The sequence below is a fragment of the Schistocerca serialis genome, chromosome 8, assembly GCF_023864345.2.
Source record: "Schistocerca serialis cubense isolate TAMUIC-IGC-003099 chromosome 8, iqSchSeri2.2, whole genome shotgun sequence".
Taxonomy (NCBI): Eukaryota; Metazoa; Arthropoda; class Insecta; order Orthoptera; family Acrididae; genus Schistocerca; species Schistocerca serialis.
Window position 1 is genome coordinate 302,044,023 of NC_064645.1, and position 13,416 is coordinate 302,057,438.

Here is a 13,416-nt window from a genome sequence, read left to right on the forward strand (position 1 = left end):
GGTTTACTGGGTGTAGCCAATACGCAGCTCAAAAGCTGACTGCCGGTTTCGAGGACAAAATGCTGGTACTTCATATAAAATTTAAAGTTCTCCAAAGTGAACATTACTGCAAGTGGCTCCCATTCGTACACCGAGTATTTCAGTTCTGTTGGCGACAAGGCACCGGAGCCATGTGCTATGGGACGACGCTCTCCATCATGTTCTTGGAAAAGCATGGCAGCTACACAAGAACTGGAGGCGTCAGTTTGCACAATTAAAAGCTTGTTCAAAATCAGAAATGGCCGAAACGGGTGAATTGGTTAAAGTTACTTAAATCACGTCAAAGGAGGCTTACTCTGTATCCCCCCCCACTGGAAACTCACCCCTTTCTTTCTCGTCATTCAATGGAGCCGCTAAGTGGGCAATATTTGGCACAATTTTTCTGAAAAAATTTTACATTGCGATTCTTAGGGGAAGGAAATTTCTGAAGATCCGGACTCCATTCCTTGTCTGCCTTAATCCCTTCGTTAGCAAATGTCCTAGAAAGGATATCTCACTCCGAGCCAAATTTACCTTCACGGTTTCATTCTCGAACCCGTTTCCCTCAGACGAACGAGAATTCGCTCAATATGCCGGTGGTGTTCAGAAAATGTAGCACTATACACAACTACATCGTCCAAGTAATTATAAATTGACGTGAACTTCAGGTCACGCAAAACGGGGTCGAACAGACGTGACAATGCAGCCGCACCAGTGGACAAGCCAAACGGAACACGACTGAATTCGTATAAGTTCCAGTCGGTGCAGAACGCTGTCACTTGCTTAGAATCCTCAGAGAGGAATTTGGTGGTAGGCTTCGTTGAGGTTTAGGACGCTAAAACAGCGTGCCCTAGCAAACCAGGTAAAAGATTTATGCAAGTCCGGTAGTGGTGCAGATTCGGAAATGACTTTGTTGTTGAGAACTCTACAACCCAATATCGAACGATATCTAGCAGTTAGCTCCTTAGATACCAGAAACATGGGCGACGCATGGGACGAGGTTGAAGACCGTATCACGCCGTCACGAAACATGTTATCAATCAGCTGTCTCAAAATTTTCATTTCGGTTAGCGACAACGGTATGGAAGTTGAGGTTCGGAATATCATCCGTCAACCTGATCTTATATTGGCTTCTGTTAGTGACTCAGTTTATTGATCATTACATCAGGAAAGCGCAAAAGTACTTCCAATAGAGCTTTTGCTTCACGTTCCCCTAACGACTGACCTGGAACTGAGTATGATGCATCGCGACACTATTAACCCATTGGAGCGTCTGCCAAGCACCGCACACAGCTTAAAATACTTGCCAGGAAAATTTTTAAAAGAAATCTTCTTGTCATTATAATTAAGAATTTAGGCCATTCGCTGCATTAAGTTACAGGCCAATAACCGATTAACTGATAATTTTTTGACGTATATTAATTCCACTGGCCACGAAAAACTTGGTATAGCCGTACTTCCCCGCAGATAACCAACTAGAGGCAACACCTGCACATTGGCAGTACGATATCTCTGCTGAGTTTCCTGCAATGGGGCGCCCTTAGAAATGGCGAGCCTCTCCAAATACTATGATCAACAAGAGAAACACTGATTCCTGAATCTGAGGCCGCCGAGAGGTTCATGATTCACATAAGCACGTACAAAATGTCAGAACTGACTAGTTACTGCCCCGTTATGAACACCGTTTGGGTCGTAAAGGTCCCTCGGACGCCCGCGCTTGTGGTGTCAGCTGTTCGGACGCTCCCCATACTGTAGAGGGCAGTGGTGCAGAAAGTTACTGGTATCACCACACCGAAAATAACTTTTAGCCTTTGATGGAACCGTTTGCCTACCCCTCTCACTCTGAACCCTTTTCACATGTTCGTTTCTTTCGGAGATCCTTTTCTCATCAGTGAAGCGTATTATCTAGATTCTAGACAATAAGTCATCTAACTCGGGAAAGCCGGCAAGTCTCCGTAAAAACATCAGTTGTGACCTGTCTTCGGGCTTAATGCCTTTCAAAATATGTCCAGTGACTTCTTCCTCGGCTACTGACGTTTCCAGTGCCGTGACTGCAATACGAATTTCCGCAATATACTGATTAAGTGTGTCGCACTGAGACTGGACGCGTAGAAAATATTTATTCAACAATTCGGCCCTAACTCTCGACGATATTCTACCTCTGACAACCTTTCTCCTTAAGTCACCCAAGGTTCCCAAATCTTATACAACCTGATGGATCTCCTAAAGCGAGACGCCAACCAAGTGCGTCCGCGTGTTTTTCAGAACGTACCAATGGCCATAAAACCTCTACCAGTTGTTGTAATTCGCCGATGAACAGCACTGGAAAATTTTGAAACTGGTATGAAATCAAATTCGCCCACCTTTCCAAGGATTCTAAGGCTACGTGAGAATGTTCTTGACTCACAGTGCCACGGACTGACTCATTGGGATTACTTCGCATTGCACTACCCTGTTCATCAGTAGCATCTGTGTCACTCGAACCCAACTTACTAAGCCCAGCTTGCAACTGCATAGCTTCAGTTAGCAATTTATCACCGTTAACTCTTTGTTCAGGCGTACACTCAAGTTGCTTCAAATCATGCCTTGTATTAATTCAATGATTAAGTTGTGCCTAACGCGGAATACCTGGGCACGGGTGGGATTGTTATCCTCCGAAAACTCTATATTCTTAACTACTCCGGAGACGACCGCCGAACAGACGTATAAATCGGGACGTATCTCGCCGATGTTCTCAGCGGTCAGGTGCAGCGGACAGTGTACGAGACAGCGACGCTGCCACCTCAGGATTCTCCAAGAATACGTAATTCGCAGATAAGTTGTCCCCTTTTAATACTGGCCAGACCTCTCGGCTTAATTACAACAGTGCTCCTACCCCAAAACCCAACTTAGCATTATCATCTCCGACAAAGAAATATATAGAAAACACAACATTTATGTAATTGGCCACCCCCTTCTTATAAAACCACGCTGTGATCCTACAACTGAACATCTTAATATGTCGTTAAGCGGTATGGCCAGGCCAGCAGGCCAGAAAGGAACATTATGTCAGTAAAATAACTTTTAAAACCAAGTACGAAATTAAACAAGTGACCATGAGGTCACCGAAGTTAATCGCTGTTGGGCGTGGCCGGCGCTTGGAAGGGTAACCATCCAGTCACCATGCGCTGTTGCCATTTTTCGGGGTGCACTCAGCCTCGTGAGGCCAATTGAGGAGCTACTCGACCGATTAGTAGCGGCTTCGATCTAGAATGCCATCATAACGACCAGGAGAGCAGTGTGCTGAACCCACGCCCCGCTATCTGCATCCTCAGTGGTAGGCCACTCGTGGCCTGAAGACGGAGTGCTTAAATATAAAAGACATTAAGAATTGACGTCACTAAAACATCTTTTAAACGATTAAGAAACTAAGCAATTTGTCGAACATTAACAGGTATCTGAAGTCAGCCAAGCTGCATATTAATAATAAAACTTTTACATTTACAAACATTTTCAGTTGCCTTTGAAATACACAACAGTAACAATTTGTCACGTCCATTGGTGAATTGAGTTTAGGACTACGAGAAGTTCTACAGATACAATTCAGCATCGCAACAGGCGGGATAACATGACGGATATTGGGGGCGGTGTGAACTCGCCACCAGCAGGTGTGAATGTGAATGGAGCAGGTCCCGTACAACGTGAACTAAAGACTAAGAACTAACCTAACTTCACGAAGGGCTGCACATATTTCATTATATTACCACATATAACCTTATTATCGTTAAACTAAACTAAACTCCGTCCAAAGAGGCCTTGGAAGGCCCAACGGCACCGACCGGCCGCCGTGTCACACTCAGAACAACCGTCACTGGATGTGGATATGGAGGGACATGTGGTCAGCACACCGCTCTCCCGGCCGCATGTCTGTTTACGAGACCGGAGCCGTTACTTCTCAATCAAGTAGCTTCTCAGTTTGCCGCACAAGAGCTGAGTGCACCCCGATATTACCATTATATAACCTTAAATAAATAAAGAAACCTCTGCTCCATCAGTGGATACAGTGATAAGCAAGAAAGTAACTAACAACTGGGTAGTACTCTTACTACAGGAATAGGAAAACCAATAAAGCTTACTTGCCAGCAAAATTAATTGGCAAATAGTACTTGTATTAATTTTGTATGTAGACATGTCCATGAAGAAGCAACGGTGGCAATGAAATTAGTTGCAGGAGATTGTAAATTTTATAAAAAATCCCTAGGGTAGAAAAGTATCAATATATATCAGGAAGCCACCTAACGGTGTGCTGCAGCGCGTCCTTCTCGTCCCTCTAGATGATACCCTCTTCCTCTTCTACCTCTGAATAGCGCTTGGGAAGAATGATGTAGGTAACCCTCTGCATTAGCTTTAGTTTCTCGAATTGTGTCGTGAAGGTCATTTCGTACAACGGAGGAAGTGATATCTTCCCGCAAAGTGCTCTTTCGAAATTGCAGTACTAGACCTCTCAGTAAGGCACGCCTTACTCGTAATGCCAGTCACTAGGATTTGCTGAGCGTAATTGTAATGCTCTAGTGTCCACTAAATGATCCCGAGACAAAATGCGCCACTCGTAATCGGTTTTTCTCTATCTGTCCCACCTGTTAAGGAATCCCTGTTGATAAATGGTACTAAAGAATTGGTAGAACAAGCGCCTTGTATATTACTCCTGTAGTGGATTAATGACATTTGCTTAGGATTCTTCCTGTGAAGATGTCTGCCCTCTGATTTTCCTGGTAATAGTTCTATATGGTGATTCCATCCTGGGTTTATCTGTATTGTTGCTGTTTGATATTTTACAGTAGTTAATGTCTCCAGCAATTTGTCATCAATAATGGTGCAATACTGGATTCCTGTTCCTGTGTATGCACAATATCTTACATTTATTTACATTCAGGGTCAGCTGGCGCAATCCGCAACATTCACCAATCCTCTGTAGGAAATTTAGCAAATCATTATTGTCTTCTGGTCTTACAAATTTCTTACAGACAACCGCATCATCTGCTAACAGTTATATACCGCTTCTGACGCCTCCTGATAGACTATTCATATACATTGTAAACATTAGTGTCCCTATCACACTTCTGTATCTACATCTGCATACGAGTAAATACTCGGCGAGTTCCCATGAGACTACTGCAAGGGCTTACGGAATTTTCAGACATCATCGAAAAACTGTCTGACTTCAAAGTATTACTAAAGATAGATGCGCTACATTGACGCTACACTTTGGAGTTCAGCTGAGATACGGAAATCATGCAGTATGGGGATCCAAAGCGGGTAAAAGTTAAGCAGATCATAAATAAAAAGAACCACGTCACAAGTTGATACAACATGGCTAAGTTCCAGAGACGGACAAATGGCTCGAATTCATGGTGTCTGTGTATTCCTTCGGCATAACAGAATCGCCTTATGTGTTATACACAGTTAAAATTGGAGCTCTTTAGTGTAGAAAAGTGTAAACAAAATGTTCCTCGTTAATGCTACATATCATATGTGTATCAATGTATGCATCAGTTACTACGAATTTGTATTATCGGTCAATATGCCAACTAGTGAATGTATCGAGCAACATGACTTGCAACGTATCCTAACAAATAAACACGTGAAAATCATCGCCAATGGGATCGCTGGACATCACACCCAGGGTAGAGGTGTAAAGTACCTTGTAGCACCTAATGATTTATTCACAAAACCCGTCTGCTTTTGTGCTACGAAAACAGCTACATCAGAGGCGGTAATAACAAGCATTAAGAGAGACTACATACCCAGGTTTGGGAAATCAGAGGCAGTTCCCTCTGACAGCCCTCGAAGTTTTACTGATAGAAAACAGAAGGCTATCTTTAGATGGATATTAATATCGTCTTTTCACGGAGAATCAAATCCGAAATCACTTCCCAAAAACAAAATAAGTGGGTTGAAATTGCGTCTCCATTTAAACACGTATCCCCACACATTATGCACACCGAGGTAATGCTGGTAACCGCAGAAGAAAATGGAAGGGTAGACCCCAAAGCCGCAAATGCCCACAACCGAACCAACAAAACCAGAAAGAAAGAGACAAGCACACATCTCACTGAACATGTGTGCTTGCCTTCGAAAGTCCGCCTATGAAAAAAGGCTAGGTCTGATACAGCAATTCCAAACTGGTGAGAATAATTCAAATGAAAATGCAAAGCACTTGAAACCTTCACTCCTACGGAAAAGCAACAAAACATTGCTACTGTTATACTGAACCGTACAAGATAGTCAAGATACCACAGCAGAGGCGGTATTTGAACACATAAACTGAGTCTTTTGAACTCAAACGACTGTATCATCAAGAATTTTAGAAATAATGTACGGTAGATATCCTCATACATCCCAAGTCATCTTGTAAATATTTACATTTCATCTGCTTTCCACTAATAACCTCTTCGTTTCGTCCGTACACGCATGTGGACCACCATTCATTTTTTTCTTCTCCATATATAGGCGTATTCTGTCGCTTATGGATCGATGGTCTGTGAATGTGGGCCTTCTAGTTCTTAGTTTTAAAACCAGGGCGCAGCATCTTCTGAGGTGCGACTCGTGTGCTACTTTACACCTGGTCGTATGCAGAAAATGATTACTTCTGCCTGCCGGAGTGTCCGAGCGGTTCTAGGTGCTTCAGTCTGGAACCGCGCGACGGCTACTGTCGCAGGTTCGAATCCTGCCTCGGGGATGGATGTGTGTGATGCCCTTAGGTTAGTTAGGTTTAAGTAGTTCTAAGTTCTAGGGGACTAATAAGTTAAGTACCATAGTGCTCAGAGCCATTTGAACCATTTTTGTTTACTTCTACAACTCGGAAAGGTATGGAAATGAATATTGCACCCAAATATTAAACTGAGAACTGTGTTGTTTCCTAAGGTTCGGTTACTATTCTAGACGTTGAGAATTATGACAGATTTGTAAAATTTTTTTGTTAATAAGAAATAACATATTTCGTGATGATGCTCGTACTTGGATCTCAGGTCATAATGCACGTCTGCTAATTTAAATTTACTGAAATAATTGTTATTCCTACACTCTGCAACAATGCATGAAATATTGACTAACGGTGAGTTGAAAGCTTTTTATATTAACAACAAAGAGAAATTGTCTGACGGGGATGATGACCAGTTCTCGTTTCTGACTGAAGATTGTCCTGTTGATCTCGAGGAAACTGACCAATTAACAACAAGGATGTTACGATGTCGTGCCAGTAGCGAGGAGGGCGTTGTTGCACAGTGATTTCCTGTAAAAGTGAAAATGTAGATTATGTAGAAAACTTGACTAAGAAGCTAAAACGAGCCGTGTTACAACTAACTTCCGAAGGTAGGTTTTAAAATGACGGCCAACTTCCAAAATTTGTTGAGGGCAAGGCTGCCTCAAAATACAGGAAATCTGGCTGGAATTCCAAGAAAAGGGGCATTTGCATCAAAGGAGGACTGCAATAATGTACTGTGAAAAGAAATTATTTTGATGCTTATTACAAAACGTACCAGAAACGTTCATTTACTGGCAGTAGGAAACTATTATTTGCCAGATATTAATTTAGGTTCATTTAATTGCATCAGCAAAATCCTGTACTCGAAATCATGTATTTCAAAAATACTGACATTAAGAATCTTAGTTTCTGTTTCCATTAGTTTACTGTTTCGAAAGAATATATACTACTGAATAAAATGTTTTTATTGAAGACAGGGGAAAGAAAATAAAAACCAAAGGTTAGCACACTTTCATGATAAATAAGATCCGAGTTCCACATATGTGGATCTCCATTCATGCTTTAGTGAATCATCAAAACATTATTTGACTCTCATTTCTGTTAAGTTTTGTTATTGATTTGTTGGAAAATAGGAAACAAAACAAATCTTGCTTTCTTATGTCAGGTATGAAGAGTTTAAAATATGTATTCATGGCCTAACATTACATTTGTTCACTGAATGGAATAGGAGAAATATTGATCGCTGCGCGAACTAAGCATTGTGTAAATAAAATTTTTGTTGAACTTGTACATACACTGATGTTTTACTCGATTAGGTTAAACTAAGTCTAAGACGAGTAACGTGTACTTGTACAATCAGAATTCCTGTTTGTTTACTCATGAATAAAGTATCGTTCAAAACTTTTATAAATAATTAACACAGCATCGTTTGTAAATAATTGTCTTAATGTTTAACAATGAAAGACATATGATTAAAGTGTACTGAGAAACGGCATGGCCATGTAATTGATGCAAGAAGTGAAAGATAACGAAGCTATGCTGGAAAGCACCACATGTGCATTTAGTAATTACCAAAGAATTAAGTGATTGAGTGTGTGTGTGTGTGTGTGTGTGTGTGTGTGTGTGTGTGTGTGTGAGAGAGAGAGAAAGAGAGAGAGAGAGAGAGAGAGAGAGAAAGAGAGCGAACGTGAGTGAGATGGAAAGAGAGGTGGGAAGGGAATCAAGAAAACAGAAGTCTTTTTTACTGTTATGCTTTTTGTGGGGAGTCACCAGAGTATAGTTCATTTAGTGTTCCAAATAGCGTTTTGTTGCACAGAGTTGTATTTTCATTCAGGACTCTCATTTCCTGTATTATTGTTTTTTGTATATGCTATTTCTGCTCTGTTATGAGTTTCTCATAGGGACTGTTGCTATCTCTGAGGATCTTAAGATTAGTCACAGTGTTTTTTGGGTAGTGGTTTACTTGTATTAGATGGTCTGCAAAAGCATAGTCTGTACCATCACTTCTTAGGGCTATGAGGTGTTCAGAGTACCTCCTTTTGAAATTTCTTCATGTTTGGCCTATGTAGGTCGACTGGCATGAACTGCAGGTTAACTGATGTATTCCAGCTTTGGAGAATTCGCCTGCAGAGGTGTTCTTGGATTTTAGATCTTACCCACAACAGAGATCTTAGCCACAACCAGGATACCAGGAACACCCTACAAAGAGCATGGCACATACTAACATACAGTAAAAAAACGTCCACAGGATGGGAAACATAATGAAGAAACAAAGACTGTATATCATACCGTACAAATAACAGAGTACAGAAGAATCTAAGTTCTAAGAACACGTCTGCAAACAAATGCTCCAAAGCTGGAATATATCGGTTACCCTGCAGTTTATGCCGGTCGATCTACATAGGCCAAACATGCAGATTTTTCAAAACGAGATACTCCAAATTCCTTAGAGCGCTAATAAGTGATATCACACACTACACTTTTGCAGACCATCTAATGCAAGAAAACCACCCAAAAAACATGGAGACCGATCTTAAGATCCTCAGAGAAAGCAACAGTGTCTATCAAAAACTCGCAATAGAGGAGAACCACCACATACAAAAAGCAGTAATACAGAGAAAGAGAGTCCTGAATAAAAATACAACACTGTGCAACCAAACGCTGTTTGCAACACTCAATGAACTACACAATGTTGCCTCCCCACTAAAAACATAACAGTAAAAAAGACTTCTGTTTTATTGGTTTCCTCCTCATCCCTCTTACCATCTATCTCTCTCTCCCTCCCACCCACTCTTTCTCTCTCTCTCTCTCTCTCTCTCTCACACACACACACACACACACACACATATTCAAAATCAACGTTATAACGGACACAAGACCAACGATGAACAAGTGAGCAACGACATTAATGTAACACCTCTCACTGAGTGTGTTGTCAGAAGTGTCTGCTCAGATCACATTTTGCCACATTTTTTGTGTAAGTGCATGTGAGGTAAAGTAGTCAGCGGAAATTTGTAAAAAAATGAGTGGAAACAATGCACTAAATAGCAGTTGATTGAAACGCCAACCAGGTACACGAAGCAGGTCGAAAAATGTAAGTATAGAAATGTACATAACCTCTACCCTCGAAACAGCTACAATTTTCTTCATGGCTAGGTAGCAGATGACAAGCTGTCGGAAAACGACAAAAACGAGCACTAAAATCGATGTACAATAATACAATATAGTTAGCAATGTAATTTTAAGGCGAGTGTCTAAACCAAACGAAGGAAACTGCAAATATTCTTAGGTCTACAGCACTTATATTATTACAAATGCGATATTGTACTTTACAGAGATAAAAATTATACCCACAGAAGATGACACATTGGTGTCAAAACATGTCTGGATAGATAGAAAAATAAACTAATTGTGCTTGCATAAGGCTGATTTCCAAAACAACCCAGTTTTTAAATCGCAAATACAGAAGAACGAAAAGAAGAGCTTCAAACCCTAGTAAAATGCGTATCACTAGGTGTGTCAAAGTAGTGATCTTTGGCATCGAGTAGACTCATTGGTGGCAGCAGTAGATATGGTATCCTATGACAACTCAGCAAATTATATATTAAGTGCTGCCTAGTACAGTCATGAACACAATGAATAGTGTCATTAGAGCTCTCTCATTTGTAATATATTATTGTCAACATCAGTAAGCTTGCATATGTTTATACTGTTGCAGACAACTAACCAACTACATGTTTCATGACCATCTCTGTGCATAAGGAAGAGAACGAGAATTGTATAAAGAAAAAACGGGACTTGAAAAGGCATTAAATTCTTTTAAAATGGTAAATTATAACAGTAGTGAATATTAATACAATATCCTAAACCTATGCAGGTAACAGCTGCATTATTTATGGCAGCGCCATCAAGAAATAAGTGAGAAATAGTGTTAATAGTTCACTCTTTAACAATATGGTACATAGAGCATATTTTAGACTCAGAGTTGAGCCATTCCATTAGTAACCAAGTGATAAATATAGTTACTGGTAGGGCCTGTCCACAGAACAGTAGTGGTTATATAGACATTAACAATAGCTGTGCTAGTAAGTAACTTAATGTATGTTGTTGTTGTGGTCTTCAGTCCTGAGACTGGTTTGATGCAGCTCTCCATGCTACTCTATCCTGTGCAAGCTTTTTCATCTCCCAGTACCTACTGCAACCTACATCCTTCTGAATCTGCTTAGTGTATTCATCTCTTGGTCTCCCTCTACGATTTTTACCCTCCACGCTACCCTCCAATACTAAATTGGTGATCCCTTGATGCCTCAGAACATGTCCTACCAACCGATCCCTTCTTCTGGTCAAGTTGTGCCACAAACTTCTCTTCTCCCCAATCCTATTCAATACTTCCTCATTAGTTATGTGATCTACCCATCTAATCTTTAGCATTCTTCTGTAGCACCACATTTCGAAAGCTTCTATCCTCTTCTTGTCCAAACTATTTATCGTCCATGTTTCACTTCCATACATGGCTACACTCCATACGAATACTTTCAGAAATGACTTCCTGACACTTAAATCAATACTGGATGTTAACAAATTTCTCTTCTTCAGAAACGCTTTCCTTGCCATTGCCAGCCTACATTTTATATCCTCTCTACTTCGACCATCATCTGTTATTTTGCTCCCCAAATAGCAAAACTCCTTTACTACTTTAAGTGCCTCATTTCCTAACCTAATTCCCTCAGCATCACCCGACTTAATTAGACTACATTCCATTATCCTTGTTTTGCTTTTGTTGATGTTCATCTTATATCCTCCTTTCAAGACACTGTCCATTCCATTCAACTGCTCTTCCAAGTCCTTTGCTGTCTCTGACAGAATTACAATGTCATCAGCGAACCTCAAAGTTTTTATTTCTTCTCCATGAATTTTAATACCTACTCCGAATTTTTCTTTTGTTTCCTTTACTGCTTGCTCAATATACAGATTGAACAACATCGGGGAGAGGCTACAACCCTGTCTTACTCCCTTCCCAACCACTGCTTCCCTTTCATGCCCCTCGATTCTTATAACTGCCATCTGGTTTCTGTACAAATTGTAAATAGCCTTTCGCTCCCTGCATTTTACCCCTGCCACCTTTAGAATTTGAAAGAGAGTATTCCAGTCAACATTGTCAAAAGCTTTCTCTAAGTCTACAAATGCTAGAAACGTAGGTTTGCCTTTCCTTAATCTTTCTTCTAAGATAAATCGTAAGGTCAGTATTGCCTCACGTGTTCCAGTGTTTCTACGGAATCCAAACTGATCTTCCCCGAGGTTGGCTTCTACTAGTTTTTCCATTCGTCTGTAAAGAATTCGTGTTAGTATTTTGCAGCTGTGACTTATTAAGCTGATAGTTCGGTAATTTTCACATCTGTCAACACCTGCTTTCTTTGGGATTGGAATTATTATATTCTTCTTGAAGTCTGAGGGTATTTCGCCTGTTTCATACATCTTGCTCACCAGATGGTAGAGTTTTGTCAGGACTGGCTCTCCCACGGCCATCAGTAGTTCCAATGGAATATTGTCTACTCCGGGGGCCTTGTTTCGACTCAGGTCTTTCAGTGCTCTGTCAAACTCTTCACGCAGTATCATATCTCCCATTTCATCTTCATCTACATCCTCTTCCATTTCCATAATATTGTCCTCAAGTACATCGCCCTTGTATAGACCCTCTATATACTCCTTCCACCTTTCTGCTTTCCCTTCTTTGCTTAGAACTGGGTTTCCATCTGAGCTCTTGATATTCATACAAGTCGTTCTCTTATCTCCAAAGGTCTCTTTAATTTTCCTGTAGGCGGTATCTATCTTACCCCTAGTGAGATAGGCCTCTACATCATTACATTTGTCCTCTAGCCATCCCTGCTTAGCCATTTTGCACTTCCTGTCGATCTCATTTTTGAGACGTTTGTATTCCTTTTTGCCTGTTTCACTTACTGCATTTTTATATTTTCTCCTTTCATCAATTAAATTCAATATTTCTTCTGTTACCCAAGGATTTCTACTAGCCCTCGTCTTTTTACCTACTTGATCCTCTGCTGCTGTCACTACTTCATCCCTCAAAGCTACCCATTCTTCTTCTACTGTATTTAATTCCCCCATTCCTGTCAATTGCTCCCTTATGCTCTCCCTGAATCTCTGTACAACCTCTGGTTCTTTTAGTTTATCCAGGTCCCATCTCCTTAAATTCCCACCTTTTTGCAGTTTCTTCAGTTTTAATCTACAGGTCATAACCAATAGATTGTGGTCAGAGTCCACATCTGCCCCTGGAAATGTCTTACAATTTAAAACCTGGTTCCTAAATCTCTGTCTTACCATTATATAATCTATCTGATACCTTTTAGTATCTCCAGGGTTCTTCCATGTATACAACCTTCTTCCATGATTCTTAAACCAAGTGTTAGCTATGATTATGTTGTGCTCTGTGCAAAATTCGACCAGGTGGCTTCCTCTTTCATTTCTGTCCCCCAATCCATATTCACCTACTATGTTTCCTTCTCTCCCTTTTCCTACACTCGAATTCCAGTCACCCATGACTATTAAATTTTCGTCTCCCTTCACAATCTGAGTAATTTCTTTTATTTCATCATACATTTCTTCAATTTCTTCGTCATCTGCAGAGCTAGTTGGCATAT